The sequence below is a fragment of the Mercenaria mercenaria genome, chromosome 14 (assembly GCF_021730395.1).
Source record: "Mercenaria mercenaria strain notata chromosome 14, MADL_Memer_1, whole genome shotgun sequence".
NCBI lineage: Eukaryota > Metazoa > Mollusca > Bivalvia > Venerida > Veneridae > Mercenaria > Mercenaria mercenaria.
Genome location: NC_069374.1, coordinates 50657426 through 50677529, shown reverse-complemented (window position 1 = coordinate 50677529; position 20104 = coordinate 50657426). Strand labels below are relative to the sequence as shown.

Sequence of the window (20104 nt, the reverse complement as noted above, 5' to 3'; positions counted from 1 at the left end):
AATATAAGAACTATTTCAAAAATGAAAGTTGTGAAATTATACATAAAATAATAATGAAATCATTATAATTAGTTTCTTTCATGATAACTAAACTTAAACAAGAGCTGTCACTAATGGTGACAAATGCCCCCCCACCCCACAGCGCCTTGACCTTTGACCTGGTGACCGCAATGTCAGTGGGGGGGAGGGGGGCAGTGTTCTAGGTGCAGTGGTTTCGCAAGGAAAGTGCCTTCATGCAAAAAGTTAACATTGCCTTCATACAAAAAGTTAACATTGTGACGAACAGACGGACAGTTGAAAACTAATATGCCTCCCTTCGGGGGCATAAAAAGCTTAGTTTCTCTGGGCATGAAAAGCTTTGAATTTTATGCTATATATATGAAATTATACAGATAAAGTGGCAGTCTAAACAGATAATATGCATAATTGCTTGGCGAGAAAAAGCACACTACTTGAGATCTTATGAACTTACATAGTCTGACAGAGTTGTAAAGGGAGATAATAAAAATGTGGATTCAATAATTTCCTCCCTTTTAGTTTCTTCAGATGCTGAAAATCTCTATTCAAAGTATCGTGTGACTTTAAAATCTTAGGGTAGTCAAAATGATAAGGGACTGTATACTAAGTGGGCTTAAAAATTTAATAAATTCTTTTTTTTACCATAGATAAAAAAAAAAAATTGCTTCTGCAATTGTGATTTATATTTCAACCAAACTCAATATGTCATACTGTTGATGATACTGCATTCCCCAGTGGGGAAACATCATAACAGCCGCAAGTCAAGTATGATTCAATTATCTACTTTCATCATGATGCACAAGCTGTTGTCTGCACATGACAATAACAAGACTTATAAGGAATTAGAAAAGACTGATCACTGAACAGTATGCATTGTATCAAAATATATTTTTGTACTTTTAAACTGCATAGAGCATACAGTAGTATAGAAAAAGACAGCAATTTGGTGATCAAATTTTTAGAAGGTATGAGATTTGTCAAATGATTTCTGTTTTAGGATCCGACTGCTTGACCATAATGTTTGGTCCTTTTTCCTGATGGATTTTTGTATTGTTGTTGGGTTTAGAGCCTCAGTCAACACAATGTTGGTCGGATGTGTCTTTTATAGATTTTGGTCAGATATGTCTCTAATATAAAGATGTTGGTCAGAAGTGTCTTTTACAGATGTTGGTCAGATGTGGCTTTTATAGATTTTGGTCAGATGTCTCTAATGTAAAGATGTTGGTCAGAATTTTGTGTCTTTTATAGATTTTGGTCAGATGTCTCTTGTAAAGATGTTGGTAAGAAGTGTCTTTTATAGATGTTGGTCAGATGTGTCTTTTATAGATTTTGGTCAGATGTCTCTAATGTAAAGATGTTCAGGTCAGATGTGTCTTTTATAGATGGTGGTCATGCAGATGTGTCTTTTATAGATTTTGGTCAGATGTGTCTTTTATAGATTTTGGTCAGATGTCTATAATGTAAAGATGTTCAGGTCAGATGTGTCTTTTATAGATTTTGGTCAGATGTCTCTAATGTAAAGATGTTCAGGTCAGATGTGTCTTTTATAGATGGTGGTCATGCAGATGTGTCTTTTATAGATTTTGGTCAGGTGTGTCTTAAATTTATAAAGATTTTGGTCAGGTGTGACTTGTATAGCTTCTGATCATGAAACTTCAAGACCTATAAGGTGCCCCTCTTGGTACTATTTCACCACATCACGGTCCAGCTTTCTGCCAAAGACAAGAAAAATACCTTTCATCTAAACATGCTGAGCTTATATAAAGTAGCCTACTGGCCGAAAGTGAGTGACCATGATCTGGCTGATCATGGTCTTTTTTATTTTTTTTTTTGTTTAACCTTTAGCATGCTAGATAAATTGTCGTCTGCTGGAAATGTCGTCTGCTAAAATTGTAAAGTTCATTCAATTTGCTCCAGAATTGGAAGAAATATTGTCAGAGTAGCAAACAGCTTGGAACCTGATCAGACGCCGATTTAATCGGCGTCTGATCTGGTTCCAAGCTGTTTGCAAAGGCTGTTAAATTCGCCTGCAGCAGGCTAAGGGTAAAGGTTAAATACCACACTTCCAACAGTATTTCAGTTATGTAATGGCGGGCAGTTAACTTAACCAGTGTTCCTGAATTCTGTACCAGTACAAACCTGATCTCTGCAAGTATTTACTGCCAACTTTCCCGTATGAATCAGAGGTGGAGGACCAATGAATGATTTCAGACACAACAGCTTTATATCAAATCATCATGAACTCATGACCCCCCCCCCCCCCCGAGATCCGTAGATCTACAATCTCCCTATTGTGCTAAGTGTGCAGGCTGATCATGGTCTGCACTGTACATTATTCAGTTTGTAAATTTTCAGTGAACACCCCTTCTAGTAATGAATGGTACTGTCCAATTTGAATGATAGACCAGTCCATTTTAGAAATTTAGTAGGTTAAAGGTTAATGAGATAAATAAAGCTCTGGGATTCCAGTACTATATCAGATCTCATATGACCATGAATGTGTGACCGATATACTATTTTTTACCTATTAGTAATAAGTACTTGTTAACGATTGGCCCGTTAATCTTTTCAATGCATAATGATATTCAATTATCAAAGTCTAAATAGATTTCAAACACACTATAGAACACTATTTACCAATCAAACCTGTTTCTTAAGTTTATAGGGCCATTTTACACAAGTATTTTAATTTAACTGCTATTCCTGGATTTTGCACAAGGATTTACCTGTTCCCCCACCCCACCCCCCTCCCCCCTGTAACAGCAATTGACTTTAATTCTAGACTGTTCAAATAAGCAGTAGAAAATGAATGATTTCAAACACAAAGTCCTTAATTTCAAACTCACAGACAAATTAAATTGTCATAGAGAAAATACCTAATATCAAACTACTTAAACCCCAAAATCTGTAAATCTGCACTCTCCCTATTGAGCTATTAAAAGAAATTCCAAATTAAACTTTAAAAGATATTATAAACTTTTAAAAGGTCTTTTAATAAATTTTTCATTTATTTCTATTTATTTTTTTGGAAAACCTAGTATAAAACCCAAGTATGTATTAGAATCTGATATTCTATGATTTATAAAAAAGGTTAGAAAATAATTCTCATAACAATTTAAAAGCTTACCTTTCAGATTTTAAAAGAAGAATTTAATTATAAACTAAACATATATCTGTTAAATAACTAAACATGTTCTAAGTTTAATATATGGAAAATCCAAACGAGACTTCCAAAAACAATGTATTTTAACATTTCAACAGATAACATCGATTAATACATAAATAACAACCTTTATAAACATTTACCTGCATGTATCTATACACACTGAAATTTGATACAATATGATAATGCACATTATTAGTGTTCTATTTTATATTTCTTTATATCAACAGTTAAACCTTATCATGTTTGTGAGTCCACCTCAGAAAAGACAACACCTTTCTCTGGAGCATGATACAAGCGAGACGTGCAATGAGTAAACCAACATAGTGCATTCGCGACCAGCATGGATCTAGACCAGCCTGCACATCCTCGCAGTCACATAAGGATCCATGCTGTTCGCTTACAGTTTCTCTCATTGTCTAAAATGAAAGCAAACAGCATGGATCCTGACCAGACTATGGGGATGTGCAAGGCTGGTCTGGATCCATGCTGGTTGCAAATGCACAATGTTGGTTTTCTTATGGTGCAGCTCCAGTAATTTCATTCCTCATTTAATTAAATATTTACAGCACTACAGTTTAACCTGTGAATAAAGACCAACAGTTGTCAAAGACACTAATTCCAGGGTTTCAATATATAGAAGAAGAAATTACGTCCTCAGATTGAGTCATCCATACTGAAACATTTAAACTTGTAAAATGTTTTGCTTCTTTTTCATTTCAATATTATACTTATATGAACGAGCCCTTTTAAAGGTAGCTGAGGTCATTGAAGATTCATAGTCAATGATCCATATCCTAAGAAAGAGTTTAAAGAAAGACTGTCTGCATAAGACCATATATAATAAATAAACATATTGATTATTATCCGCACCTGCCAATAAATTTTCATACTGCCCTGACACCTTTTATTTTCTAAAAATAATAATCTTTTCTTTATAAAAGATAATATTTGTGACATTTTTGTATTTATGTAACTGACTTTAAAAACTCTATATTTCATTTTTCACTCTTAGCTTTTGCATTTTCATACAGAAGAGAATAAAATATTCAGAAAACAAGAGCTGTCTCCATAGGATAACACATGCCCCCGATGGCACTTTGAATGAATTGTTATGGCCGATGTTAGAGTTTAGGACCTTTGACCTACGGAACTGGGTCTTGCACGTGACACGTCGTCTTACTGTGCCACACATTCATGCGTAGTTATTTTAAAATCCATGCATGAATGACAAAGATATGGACCGGACACGCCCATCAATGCACTTTCATGAAAAATGACCTTTAACGTTTAAGTGTGACCTTGACCTTTGAGCTATGGACCTAGGTCTTGCACGTGACATGTCATCTTACTGTGGTACACATTCATGCCAAGTTATTTGAAAATCCATCCATGGATGACAAAGATATGGACCGGACACGCCCATCAATGCACTATCCTTTAACGTCTAAGTGTGACCTTGACCTTTAAGCTACGGACCCGGGTCTTGCGTGCGACACGTCGTCTTACTGTGGTACACATTCATGCCAAGTTATTTGAAAATCCATCCATGGATGACAAAGATATGGACCGGACACGCCCATCAATGAACTATCCTTTAACGTCTAAGTGTGACCTTGACCTTTGAGCTACGGACCTGGGTCTTGCGCACGACACATCGTCTTACTGTGGTTCACATTCATGCCAAGTTATTTGAAAATCCATCCATCGATGACAAATATATGGACCGGACACGAAAAATGACAGACTGACAGACCCACAGACTGACAGACGGTTCAAAAACTATATGCCTCCCTTCGGGGGCATAAAAAGCAAATATATCTAGAATTAATTCATACTGCCCAATAATGTAAATTTCTTCAATTGTTTTGTGTTTATTTGTTCTTTCTGATAGTACTCACACTTACATTTTTCTTACAAAATCAACTTTTATCTATCATGGGTGCATGAGCAACAAAGATAGACAATAGAAAAATAAAACAAAGTTCAATTGAAAATAAGATAAAATCGAAAACTACATCTTTTAACAACTAAATCTTCCTATAATAATAATTTTTTATGAAGTACACTGTTTACCTTTAATTACAGCATGTCTTTTATTGAAAATTCCTGAGTTATCCTTGTTTTGTTTCTACAAGTCACAAACCACATAGTGCAAATGGCTTATTTACCTATTTCCTAGCCAAAAACTTGATCCCAAATAATGATAAACCAAATAACCCAACAGAAAATAGTTCTTGTAATAATACATGTCACTCAAACAGACTATTAGTACACAAAATATACCTGTGATATTAATTAACAGTAACAATAATGTATGTCTATGGAACAGTTTGACATCTATGTTCTGAGAAAAAAATCTCTTTGTGAACGAAAATGTGTACATTCTGTACCTCAGTTATGTAATTGAGACTAGAAAGAAAAACCATTAATATGTACTTCAGTTCATTATTAAGTATAATCATGTAATATGGCATTTAACATTCCCACTGCTTCTCAATGTTACTAGTAATAAATTATTTTAAATTTTCAAAAACTATACTCTACCCCTTATCATGCTGGGCATGACTAATTCTGCCTTTGCAACCAGTGTAGATCCTGATCAGCCTGCATATCTATGCAGTCTGATCAAGATCTGCATAGGTCGCCATTCAGTCAGTATATTTTTAGTAAGCACCCCTTTTAACAGTTAATGGTACTGTCCAAATTCAAAGATGGACAGGTTCATTATAGAAATTAAGCTGGATAAGGGTTAAAGAATAACAATTACAAAGTAATAAAATATATGATTTGCTGATGAACATTAATTTTGTAACAGTAAATAAATTAAACTAATTAAAATGTGCTTTTATAAGGCAAACATTTTATCCTCTTCACCCAATCAATGCCATTAAAGATTAGGCAGACAATTTTGAGTAGAGATATTTTTTTTAATATAAAATAAATATAAATATACAATAGAATATACATTCTAGTATGCATTTTCAGTTAACAAACATTTAAAAAAACAAGAGGACCATAATGGTCCTGAATCGCTCACCTGTTCCCACATGACCCAGTTTTGAGTATGACATCGTTTTTTCTATTATTTGACATAGTGACCTAGTTTTTGAGCTCATGTGACCCAGTTTTGAACTTGACCTAGATATCATCAAGATAAAAATTCTGACCAATTTTCATGGAAGATCCATTGAAAAATATGGCCTCTAGAGAGGTCAAAAGATTTAAATAATTTTAGACCTACTGACCTAGTTTTTGACCGCAGTTGACCCAGTTTCAAACTTGAACTAGATATCATCAAGATGAACATTCAGACCAAATTCCATATAGATCCCATGAAAAGTATGGCCTCTAGAGAGATCACAAGGTTTTTTTATTATCTGACCTACTGACCTAGTTTTTGAAGGCATGTGACCCAGTTTCATACTTGACCTAGATATCATCAAGGTGAACATTCTGATCAATTTTCATGAAGATCAATTCAAAGGTATGGCCTCTAGAGAGGTCACATGGTTTTTCTATTTTAAGACCTACTGACCTAGTTTTTGATCGCACTTGACCCAGTTTCAAACTTGACCTAGATATCATCAAGATAACATTCAGACAAAATTTCATACAGATCCCATGAAAGGTATGGCCTCTAGAGAGGTCACAAGGTTTTTTTTATTATTTGACCTACTGTCCTAGTTCTTGAAGGCACGTGACCCAGTTTCAAGTTTGACCTAGATATCATCAAGGCGAACATTCTTATCAATTTTCATGAAGATCAATTCAAGGGTATGGCCTCTAGAGAGGTCACAAGGTTTTTCTATTTTAAGACCTACTGACCTAGTTTTTGATCACACTTGGCCCAGTTACATACTTGACCTAGATATCATCAAGATAAACATTCAGACCAACTTTCATACAGATCCCATGAAAAATATGACCTCTAGAGAGGTCACAAGGTTTTTTTCATTATTTGATCTACTGACCTAGTTTTTGCCGATACATGACCCACTTTCGAACTTGACCTAGATATCATCAAGATGAACATTCTGACCAGTTTTTATGAAGATCCATTCACAAGTATGGCATCTAGAGAGGTCACAAGGTTTTCCTATTTTTAGACTACTGACACAGTTTTTGACCGCAGTGACCCAGTTTCGAATTGACCTAGATATCATCAAGATGAACATTCAGACCAACTTTATACAGATCCATGAAAAATATGGCCTTTAGAGAGGTCACAAGGTTTTTCTATTTTTGACCTACTGACCTAGTTTTTGATGGCTCGTGACCCACTTTCGAACTTGACCTAGATATCATCAAGATGAATTTTCTGACCAATTTTCATAAGATCTGAAATATGGCCTTAGAGAGGTCACAAGGTTTTTCTATTTTGACCTACTGACCTAGTTTTGATGGCCGTGACCACTTTCGAACTTGACCTAGATATCATCAAGTGAATTCTGACCAATTTTCATGAAGATCTTGTGAAATTATGGCCTCTAGAGAGGTCACAAGGTTTTCTATTTTTAGACCTACTGACCTAGTTTTTGAAGGCACGTGACCCAGTTTCGAACTTGACCTAGATATCATCAAGATGAACATTCTGACCAACTTTCATAAAGATCCCACAAAAAATGTGACCTCTAGAGTGGTCACAAGCAAAAGTTTACGGACGCACGGACGGACGACAGACGCTGTGCGATCACAAAAGTTCACCTTGTCACTATGTGACAGGTGAGCTAAAAAATGTGTGACATAAAAAAATCAGTTTGAGACTCCAGCATGTTAAAAATTACAGCACTTTGAATGTTACATTAATACTGACGTGAATACCATTCTTTAAGAATTAGAAAAAGACATCCTGAAAAATAATATTGCTTTCATGTACTAAAGTCTTGTGACAAAATATTTAGGACAGGGGCTATTTTCATGCCAGGGCAGATATTGGGTTGAGAAACAAACCTAATTTTACTTCAGGCCTAATTTGAGGCAAATTGTATCATAAAATCTTTGATAAGGGCCTTCATAGTTCATTACAAAGAATTGTGATAATTGACTGAATTTCTAAAAACAACACCAAGTTAACATTTGGAATTATTTCATTTACAAATTAAAAAAAAAAATCTGACATAAATATACAGACATTCAAACTTCTTTAGAAGCTAGGTATGTAAATTTCCCATTGCAAAACAGTAATATAACTAACATCTTTCTAGGAAATTCCAACATAAAATCAGGAGGCATGTTTACCACTTCAAAGGCAATGATTTCTGTTTAACATAATAATTTCTCTTTGAGCAATCTTTGTCTTTAACCTTTAGCCGGCTAAATTTTTAAAATGGACCGGTCTATCATTCAGTGTTTGGCAGTACCTGGCATTTATTAATTTATTTCTAGGTGTGTTCTTGGAAAAGATACTGAATGTATAGCAAACACTGCAAACAATGATCATGCATGTAACTTTTTTTTGTTGATCTTGGTCTTCACTTGTCACTTGCTGCTAGCAAGCTAAAGGTTTACTAAGCATAATATGATTCTACTTTGAAATGTAGTAACAACTTCTCTGCTCCAGTTTCCCAGTCACAATGACACATATTGTCAACAACGACCAATTTCACACCCATAGGAATAATGTAATAATGTCCAGACTCATTTATGATTATGTCCAGACAACATGTCTATGCAAAATATCATAACAGGGCTATTTCTGACTTCAGATGAATCATCTTGACCTGGATGACCTAACTGAGAGTTTCAGAATCAGGTTGACCTGTAACAACTTTTTAGGAGATCTTCAGCTGTGCATCAATCAATAAAATACAGTTTTGAACCACTCTCAAGTTCTTTTTTTTTGTTATTTTGTGGAAAAAGTTCAATGTTCTTTGATGTACTAAGAGGTTTTCCAGCTGTGAAATTCATCTAGGCAGTCAAGTTTTACATTTTTAATACTTTTATTGAATCAAATCAGATGTGCTTAGGTGCTATTTAAACAACAGCTTCTGTTAACTTGCAATTTGCTGTAAGGTTCCCTTTCAGATGCATCTGCAATTTCAATTTCAAATCACCTGTATTGATGAAATCATTTAATGGAGAATATAAATATATCATGAAATGTTGGGCAATAACTTTAACACTTACTGACCGAAAAGGCTTTCAGTAAGTGTTTTATTACATGGCATCAGAAATAAATTTTCTTTTTTTTCCCTTCACATTAGGCATACATGCCATAATTTTTCTGGACCTTTCCGGGATTCTGAGTTAAAATTTCCAAGATTTTTACCCTCTGCCCGGGACATACACCGTGACATTAGTATTCGTCTGTTTCATGCATAAATATCATAAAACAAGAGGGCCAAGATGGCCCTGGGTCGCTCACCTGAGAAACACACCATAATACACCATAACAGTGTAAACATAGACCTAGTGATTGCATGGAAAAAAATATTCTGACCAAGTATCATTAAAATTGGAGCAAACACAAGTATTTCTTTTATTTGACCTAGTGACCTAGTTTTTGACCCCAGATGACCCATATTCAAACTTGACCTAGATTTCATCAAGGAAATCATTCTGACTAAATTTCATAAAGATCAATTGAAAAATACAGCCTCTATCGCATACACAAGGTTTTTCTTTGATTTGACCTAGTGACCTAGTTTTTAACCACAGATGACCAATAACCAAACTCTACCTAGATTTTATCAAGGCAATAATTCTGACCAAATTTCATAAAGATCAATTGAAAAATACAGCCTCTATTGCATACACAAGGTGTTTCTTTGATTTGACCTAGTGACCTAATCTTTGACCCAAGATGACCCATATTCAAACTTGACCAAGATTTTATCAAGGCAATCATTCTGACTGAATTTCATGAAAATCAATTGAAAAATATAGCCTCTATCGCATACACAAGGTTTTTCTTTGATTTGACCTAATGACCTACTTTTTGACCCTAGATAAACCATATTCGAAGCTGACCTAGATTTCATCAAGGCAATCATTCTGACCAAAATTCATGAAAATTAATTGAAAAGTACAGCCTCTATCGCATACACAAGGTTTTTCTTTAATTTGACCTAGTGACCTAGTTTTTGACCCCAGATGATCCATTTTCGAACTCGGCCTAGATTTCATCAGGGTAATCATTCTGACCAAAATTCATGAAGATTGATTCAAAAATACAGCCTCTATCGCATACACAAGGTTTTTCTTTGATTTGACCTAGTGACCTAGTTTTTGACCCCAGATGACCCATTTTCGAACTTGGCCTAGATTTCATCAAGGTTATCATTCTGACCAAATTTCAAGAAGATCAGTTGAAAAATACAGCCTCTATCACATACACAAGCTAAATGTTGACGGACAGACAGACCCGAGCATTGCTCAGGTGAGCTAATTATATGCAGTTTCCGGAGAAAAACATTGTTCCCTCACTTAGGAATAATTTGTTGCAAATGTCGTCTAGCTTTCTAAGGGAGGTAAATAGGGTAATTTACGTCTATAGTTCGGCATGTCAATTGGTTGTGTTCCCGAGGTGAACTAAATTGGGAGATTTGCTATATACGAAGAATTAACCTAATCATCATGATTTAGAATCCAGCTTATTTGGTATCTTTTTAAAGCTGAAAAGTTTACCTAATCATTAATAAAATGGAATCGTCAAAGGAATGAAACAAATATTGTAGATAAAATCGATATAAAATATTTCGGGTTGGGTCAATTTTCAAGGATCGGCCGGCAAAGGCATTCAATAGTCAAAAGTTTAATTTAGAATATGTGTGACAATCAATCTACATTTTGAAAGATTACAACCTTTTAAAATAATTATCGTTTAATTGACCGTTATCAGCCATTTCTTCCAATCAAGGCTACATGTAGCTTTGCCGCCTACGTGCTAACAGCAATGAGATTTTCGGCTATTGTTCCTATATTAAATTATCATAAAACTGTTATTGATTGCATAATTTTGTCAATTCATAATCAGGGTCATCAAAATAGCCGACTGTAAATTAATCTGGGTCATCAAAAGATCGCAGTGCGCAATATGAGTGGTGATCGGAGCAAGCTTAATCAACATGTGTCCCGCTCGAGGGCATGAAACTGATTATCGGATAATTAGGAATAAACAATGTGACACCGGTGACTGTTTATTGTATTTTATTCATGTAAAATTCAACAATTTATAGGCCAAAAAACTAGTTTTTTGGTGGGTTATTTTTGTTTTTCTATATTTTTAATTTTCCGGGACATTTCAACACTGTCCGGGACACCGGGACAAGTATGTGATTTCCGGGACAATCCCGGACAATCCGGGACGTATGACATGTATGCATTAGGACTATAGACCAGTAAAACTTGATTTTGAACTACAGACCAGTTAATAATATTAACTATAACCCAGCAATTCATATAAGAAGTCATGTAATAGTTATAATTGTGTTGTTATTTTTTTCACTCGGATAACATGCATAAATTATCATTTTATGATTTATTTTTTAATGAAAGTGACCTTAGATTTTACATGACCATTGTCATAAAAGAAAGTGTTCTTATTATCTTTTAGTACACTGTGAGCATGCGGTGGCAAAGTTGAAGTTGATGCCTTACTTTACCCAGTCATTACCCAGAGCTCCAGATAAGCTGCATATTTGCATCTTTGCGTATTTACGCAATTAAAATTACAGAAAACCAAAATTAAGTCATACAGTGTGCGTACTGAAATGCAAGTAAAATTCCTAATACCTAATTTGTAAAAAATCGCTTGCTATCGTACTTTCCTTATAACTAGAACAGGTACGAGACTTTAAAGTTTAACACTAGATTTGACTGACTGGTTAAATCTTACCGCAGAACAGTTTGCAATTTATTGGAACAAGAGCTGTCCGTAAGACAGCAAAGCTGGACTATTCAAAATACTGTCCCAGAAGCAGGAAAGTATTACTCAAAAAGGTTAAATATCAAAAGAGTTTTAAGTTCAAAAGGGGACATAATTTGACCAAAATGCATATCAGAGTTATGGGATTTGACCCAGTGAGGTTGATAATTGATCTAGAAAAAGAAAAAATAAGTTTCAAATCTATATGCCTTTTAGTAATAGCTGTATGTACTTGCACGCAAAACTTTAACCAGGATTTTCTAAGTCCAAAAAGGGGAATAATTTGCTCAAAATACATGTCAGAGTTATGGGACTTGATCCAGTGAGGTTGGTAATTGATCTAGAAAAAGAAAAAATAAGTTTCAAATATATATGCCTTTTAGTAATAGCTGTATGTACTTGCACGCAAAACTTTAACCAGGATTTTCTAAGTCCAAAAAGGTGAATAATTTGCTAAAAATACATGTCAGAGTTATGGGACTTGATCCAGTGATGTTGGTTATTGATCTAGAAAAAGAAAAAATAAGTTTCAACTATATATGCCTTTTAGTAATAGCTGTATGTACTTGCACGCAAAACTTTAACCAGAATTTTCTAAGTCCAAAAGGGGGCATAATTTGGCTAAAATGAAGGTCAGAGTTATGGGACTTGGTGCTTTCAACTAGTTTTATAACCCCGAAGACACATGTGAAGTTTCAATACAATATCTGCATCAGTTTTGGAGATAGTAACTTTCATGTAAAACTTTAATCAGAATTTTCCAAGTCCAAAAGGGGGCATAATTTGCTCAAAATACATGTTAGAGTTATGGGACTAGACCCAGTGAGGTTGGTATTTGATCTAGAAAAAGAAAAAGTAAGTTTCAAATCTATATGCCTTTTAGAAATAGCTGTATGTACTTGCATGCGAAACTTTAACCAGAATACTCTAAGTCCAAAAAGGGGCATAATTTGGCCAAAATGAAGGTCAGAGTTATGGGACTTGGTGCTATCAACTAGTTTTATAACCCCGAACACACATGACTGTGAAGTTTCAATTCAATATCTGTATTAGTTTTGGAGATAGTAACTTGCATGTAGAACTTTAACCAGAATTTTCTAAGTCCAAAAGGGGGCATAATTTGCTCAAAATACATGTCAGAGTTATGGGACTTGAGCCAGTGAGGTTGGTAATTGACCTAGAAAAAGAAAAAATAAGTTACAAAGTTATATGCCTTTAACTGATGTCTGTATGTAACTGCATGCAAGGTGTGACGCCGACGCCAGGGCGAGTAGAATAGCTAGACTATTCTTTGAATAGTCGAGCTAAAAATTACAGGACCATTCAGTCGGCTGATCTGTGTTATTTGGACGCTTTGTAAACAATTTCTTTATGCCGATAAAATGTAAAAGAGGTTGCAGCACAAACAAACAAATTAGTGGGATATTTTACTATTCAACAATGACAGCTTTTTGTTTGTGATGATGTAGTGTCACCAATACTGGATGACATCTTTTAGGAGAATGCATATTGCGGTAATTGTTCAGGATATTGTGAATGAACTGATCTATGACTGCATTAAAAGCGAAAAAGAAAACAACAGTATGAAACATTCATTACAATTTTAAATACATTTTTGTATTAAACATTGAAGAGCGCCATTAAAATACTTAGTCAGTCCTGTTTAATGATATATACCGTGTATACTGTAAGCAAAAAATACTCAACTGTTAGTGCGAGATTGGTAAAATACCCAATTGGTTTTAGCAAATACCCAATTACTTCTTTATTTATTTATTTTGTTGGGTTTAACGTCGCACCGACACAATTTAGGTCATATGGCGACATCCAATTACTTCTGGAGAGGCTGGGTAATGATATTATTTTTACCCAATCGGGGCACTCGTTTGGCCATTTTTGGGGCCGATTATGGGTACCATTCCCCTTCTAAAATAATATGTTTTTTCCCCTTTCTCAGAAGAAAATTCTTCTGATGATAGGTTGTTTGACACAAACAGATATTGAACTCTTTCTTTTAATATTATATAGTGCCTCTAAGGAAGATTATTGCTGCAATATAGTCACATCAGTTAGAAATGATTGAAATCTGTATTATTAATTTAATAACATTAATATAATACATGGCTTAAACTTCCCCTTTTCATCTTAAAATGTCAAAAAAATTCCCATTCCTGAGGGTATGGGTACCTGTCCCCAAAAGTTGTCAAGTGACCTGCCAATTCAAATTTCCAATACCCAATTCAGACAAAAAGTTATGGGTAAATACCCAGTTGCACCAAAAGCTTATCTGGAGCTCTGATATCTGCCATATTATTTCATGTTATCGATCCGCAATTTTGGGTTAGTAAAATATAGGTGGACAATTATTTATGCACTGCTGATGAATGATTATGAATGATAAAAGTTAAAATCTTCTCTTAATGAAAATAGTAGTGTTTCAGTGTTTACATAATTGTCCAACTACATCCGGGCCACATCACAAGGAGGCGCTCAGTCTATGGTCCATTTCTTTAAAATTCCTTTTAATTTCTATAAAAAATAATTATGTCTCTTTTTTTAGAAATGTTGAAATTTTGTTTTTTGTTTAGAGTATGTTATCATTTCATAGTCAAGATTTTGCATTTTTTTCTTTTATTTTTAATCGTTTTCTATTTTTTTCTTTTCTTTTTCTTCTTTTACTAACCCTAATATAGCAGATCGATAGCACAAAATAATACATTTGTATGACAGCGATGAAAAGTCACTATTTTAAGTGAAATAAATAAGTTTACAACATCATTTATGTTAGTCCAAATAATTTGACGTCAAAAGTGATTTTGAGATAATTTCGTGATAGGTCATAATCCCTCTCTTTACATCAAAACCAGAAACAACCTTTCCTGTGTTGAAATTAGATTTAGGTAAAAACACGATCAGGCAATATATTTACATGATGAAATCATAAAACATAATAAAACTGAATCATTTTTCGGTTTAAACATAACAGTAAAACACGTTAATAAAGCTTAAACACTATATGTTTTAGTTTGGCTACCTCGCTGTATTTACACGTCCGCCATTACGGTTCGTCATTATCGATCACGTGACATGAATCGGAGCCATATAAAATTTGTGTAAACTTTAGGGTGTGTTGTTTAAAACAGTGACAAACTCATGTTTTCCCATTTATTCATATAAATATTAAATGAATTGAAGGAAGAAATGGATATTTGATCTCTTGCCAGGTAACTTAAAATTTCACTAATATTTTTGTTTTTTAATAGCTAGAATGCGATTCAAAAATCACCTTGTCTGTGTTGAGGCTTTCGCTCAGAAAACAGCGTGGAAGGCTCAAAGGTACTTTCTATGTTGTACGTGGAGGAAAGATATTGACCTATGCAAAAATTATCACAATAAAATGGCTCAGGCCAGTTTTTTTATTTTTCGTTTTACGGGAGCGCCGGTCCTAAATATTGCAAAAGTGGAATAAAATTAAAATTCATTTTCCCGAGTTTTATTTTATTTTTTCCGCCGGTCGGTTGTTTACAGCCCCAAAGAAAATAAAATTAGTGTATTTTCACCTGGATGTAATTTCACAGGAAGGGAGTTTAACGCGTGCAAAATATCGTGTTTTGCCGTACATTTATCGGCATTAACAGGGTGTAAAATTCCACTCGCCTGCTCGCATTGGCGAGTTAAGTCTGAGCAGGACGAGTGGACCTCGCTGTGTACTCGGCCGATCGGGCGAGTGGTTTTTTTACGTCCTTACTTTACCAAAATTCAGAAATTACATCTACAAAACGTCAACAAACTTTGAGATGGTTCAGTCGCTACCTGGATTGACTGGAATTTACCCAAGAATCGTAAAGATATCAAAACGTCATGCCGGTAATTTTCCATTCCACAAGCACGTGTGACCTATCGTAACATCTAATTTACATCGACACGTACACAAAAATCGTGCGTAGTGCATTCATTTTTTAATATTTTCGCATCAAGTTTTCAACACCCCTTGAGAAATAATACTTTTTGAATTCTATAATGATTTTAATAAGATATCGACAGAAATGTAGGCAAAATTCTATAAAAACGGTCGAATTTTCATATAATCATTTGTAAAAATTCAAACAGCGCGATCTTAGTTACTTATTTCTTTCTAAAAGTAAATAAATGATGAATACTATGGGCTTAAAATTCAGACTTTTGACCAGAAAGTACAAAAAACAGAATAAAAAAATCTTAAATAATGAAAAAGCGGCTGCGATTACAATACATGGAGTAAGACGATTTTTGGCAAACAAATTTCTGTTAGTGCGGCAGAATAGGTTACGTGACCTCGTGAACGTAAGTAGAAATGGGATTTTAAAATAAAGCAATGTGATGTCACTGCGGTTTTTAATAAGTTTTAAATGAATCTTTGTACATGTATTTTTTGACCAACAATTTAAAAGTTTTTCTTGTCAAACAATAATGTAAATTCCTTGAGGGCAAATAGGTCACAGAGGTAGGATATCCACTATAGTAACTATCGTTTGAGACATTTACCTTTTATACGGGATATAGCACATTCGCTTTTGATAACAAATTAAAGAAGCCATTTTTTATTGATTTCTATTTCTCAGCAATTTTAAGAACCGATGCGATACGATCAGACAGTGATATGTCACATGGCGCGAAAACATGACGTAATGCCATGACAATCTCGAGCAAAAATACCGCTTTGATCTCCGCTTCAGATGTCAAGATACTGACACACTTCTTTTAGCTCTTAAGAGGGGGTGTAAATTGATCATGAAAACAAGGTCAACATTACTTAGTTTATCACTGAATCACGGGTGGTAAACGCGCAATCCAATTCCCACTGGGAATACGCTAAAAATGGGTTGCGCGACTTCCGGTGATGGTGTTGCGCATCAATATAGAGTAATATACAAAATCGAGGTAGGTGGGTTTTTGTTTTTGTAAATAATGACACATTTACGAATGTTTTCGAAAAAAGCAAAATGCTATTCGACACAAAAATGAATAAAGATCATATGTGTGAAATACCAACTTATTAATTCAAGAATCAGCTCTGTTATCATGAAAACTCTGCTGACTCGAACTGTCAAAAAAGCATGGAAACATGAAAAATGCAAATTTTCTAACTCTTGTGCCTTCTTTCTGGAAATGTGACACTTCTAATGATCAAACACGTGTAAAACAGTCATGAATATTACATACACTTGAATGAAATGTTGCTTTCGGGGGAAATATTGGCAAAAAATAATCGGGAATGGGGTTGCGCCCCGGGAATGGAGTTGCGCGTATACATTATATACATTATGATGTATACGAGTAACTCCATTCCCGGTGCGCAACCCCATTACCGATGATTTTTTGTCAATTATGTCCCCGTAAGCAGGATTAGAAGCAAATAATTTTGATATTCGTTACTTTATAACAACTGAGTTATCATAAAAGGCATCAGATATCCTCAGATTAGGCATATGAGGCCAGAAACTTCCATTTTTGTTGATTTCATATTTTATTCACGCTTCGTGTCGCCTGAGTTTTTGTGATAACAGAGCCGAATCATAAATTACAAACCAGATATTTTACACATATGATGTATTTGTGTCGAATAGCATTTTGTTTTTTTTCGAGAAAATTTATTCTTGTCTCATACTAAGCAAAATCATAACTTCACATACCTCAATTTCGTCTTTTTTTACGCGCAATACTAGCATCGGACGTTGCACAACCCATTTTAAGCGTATTCCCAGCGGGAATTGGACTGCGCGTTTACCACCCGTGTGAATAGTTACCGATAATCTTTAACGTTTTTTTTTCTCTCTTTCTAGACGGGTGGATGGACGATGATTGTGTCCAAATTTTTTTAGACACTTTTCAAAAAATATATTTTTCGGGAAATAATACTATTGTACATAATACTCCTTTCATAAAAGTGACAGTATTAAAAGTATTAAATTGTCTAAAGATTGTCTTACTCACATTTTGTTTTCAATAGATTCAACTTAAAGTTTGCCATAGAAAGGTAATACAATATCAAAGGTGCTTTGACATTAAATTTTATTCAAAACATTAGTTGTTTGCAGAACAAATAAATGTTTGTAACAGCAGATTTTTTTTACATTTCTATTTCAATGGTGACCCCTCACACTTTACACAGGCTTGGGACTGTCTGGCATAAAGCAGCTGGTAGTGTTGGCAAAATCTCAGACAGATGGTCCATTTCTTTTGTAACTTCAATAGAATTCATAAGTGTATAAAGAATAATAAAGAATACTTTTTATTGGAGACAATATTATAACAAAAAGTGATGCAACTTCAGTACTTGACTTAGTGTAGTATAAAAAGGTGCAAATTACAGAAGCAACTTCAGTACTTGAACTAAGTGTATTATAAAAAGGTGCAAATTACAGAGTTAAATGAAGTAAATTTTCAGATTACTTTTTGCTAGATTATCTTTCGTTTTTCATCACTGAAAAAAAAATCTTGCCCTCTGCACTGTGACTGTTATTCAAAGTTATTAAATACTTTATTTTGCTGATAAAATCCAGTATATTATGAGCTGGCATAAACTGTAAAGTTAGCTCGTTAAAGATGATATTGGTGAAAGATACAATAAGTAAATATTATGTATAACAAGAGCACCGCCTTGCGGGTGCTGACGCTCATCTGATTTTTTTTGTGTAATAGAAATATTGTCCTACCCATGATTTTCTAAGTCTAAAAAGGGCCATCATTCTTGCAAAAAGCAGGATAGGTATGTTTCTTGATGTTCAGTGTCCACTTATGATGGTGAAAAACTGTTGCAAGTTTTAAAGCAATAGCTTTGATAGTTTATGAGAAAAATTGACTTAAACATAATACTCAACCAAGAAAATGATTTTCTAAGTCCAAAAGGGGCAATAATTATTGCAAAAAGCAGGATGGAGTTACGCTGCTTGCTGTACAGGGTCAGCTTATGATGGTGAAGAAGTGTTGCAAGTTTCAAAGCAATAGCTTTGATAGTTTAAGAGAAAAAGTTGACCTAAACATAAAACTTAACCAAGAAATCTGATATTTTCTAAGTCCAAAAGGGGCCATAAATCTTGCAAAAAGCAGGACAGAGTTATGTTTCTTGCTGTACAGGGTCAACTTATGATGGTGAACAAGTGTTGAAAGTTTTAAAGCAATAGCTTTGATAGTTTAGGATAAAAGCTGACCTAAACATAAAACTTAACCAAGAAAACTGATTTTCTAAGTCCAAAAGGGGCAATAAATCTTGCAAAAAGCAAAATGGAGTTATGTTTCTTGATGTACAGGGTCTGCTTATGATGGTGAACAAGTATTCCAAGTTTCAAAGCAATAGCTTTGATAGTTTGGGAGAAAAGTTGACCTAAACATAAAACTTAACCAAGAAATCTGATATTTTCTGAGTACAAAAGGGGCCATAAATCTTGCAAAAAGCAAGATGGAGTTATGTTTCTTGCTATACAGGGTCAGCTTATGATGGTGAACAAGTATTCCAAGTTTCAAAGCAATAGCTTTGATAGTTTAGGAGAAAAGCTGACCTAAACATAAAACTTAACCAGGCAACGCCGACGCCGAGGCCGAGGCCGACGCCGACAACCGCTCAAGTGATGACAATAACTCATCATTTTTTTTCAAAAAATCAGATGAGCTAAAAAGCAGAGGTTACACAGCAGAAGATGCAAGCAAACCAAACCACCAAAACTACTACACTACTAAGCCACTTTATACCAGACTGTTTAGTCTCTACTTGCTGTCACTGAAATTTACTGTGGCTGTTGTAACAGATAAAGTAATTTTTGTCTTCCACTTAAATTAAGTAAAACAAGCTTTCTGAAGTTTAAAGACTTGCCAGTGTGAGTTACAGTGCCTGAAGCAGTTTATTCACAAGCATGCATGAAAATTTTATTCAATGTTCATCCTGTATAAATGGCTTTTATAGTCTTAAAACATAACAATACATCACAATATTAAATACTGGACACAAACACAAGTAAACAAAACTTGAAACGAAAGTTCATCAAAATTAAAAAAATCTTAAAAAATTCTATTTTATT

The 20104-nt window shown here is 34.4% G+C and overlaps 1 protein-coding gene and 1 long non-coding RNA gene across 3 annotated transcripts in view; one reads left to right on the top strand and one right to left on the bottom strand.

The window, feature by feature from the left end:
- The window catches only part of LOC128548495 (uncharacterized), a 235397-nt gene that overhangs the window by 79666 nt on the left and 135627 nt on the right, over window positions 1-20104 (bottom strand). The window lies entirely within an intron of this gene.
- LOC123527505 (restin homolog) overlaps window positions 15166-20104 on the top strand; it is an 81270-nt gene continuing 76331 nt past the window's right edge. Inside the window, exon 1 of the mRNA XM_053523465.1 lies at window positions 15166-15274. The gene's annotated coding sequence lies outside the window, so the exon portion shown is untranslated. The remainder of the gene's footprint in view (window positions 15275-20104) is intronic.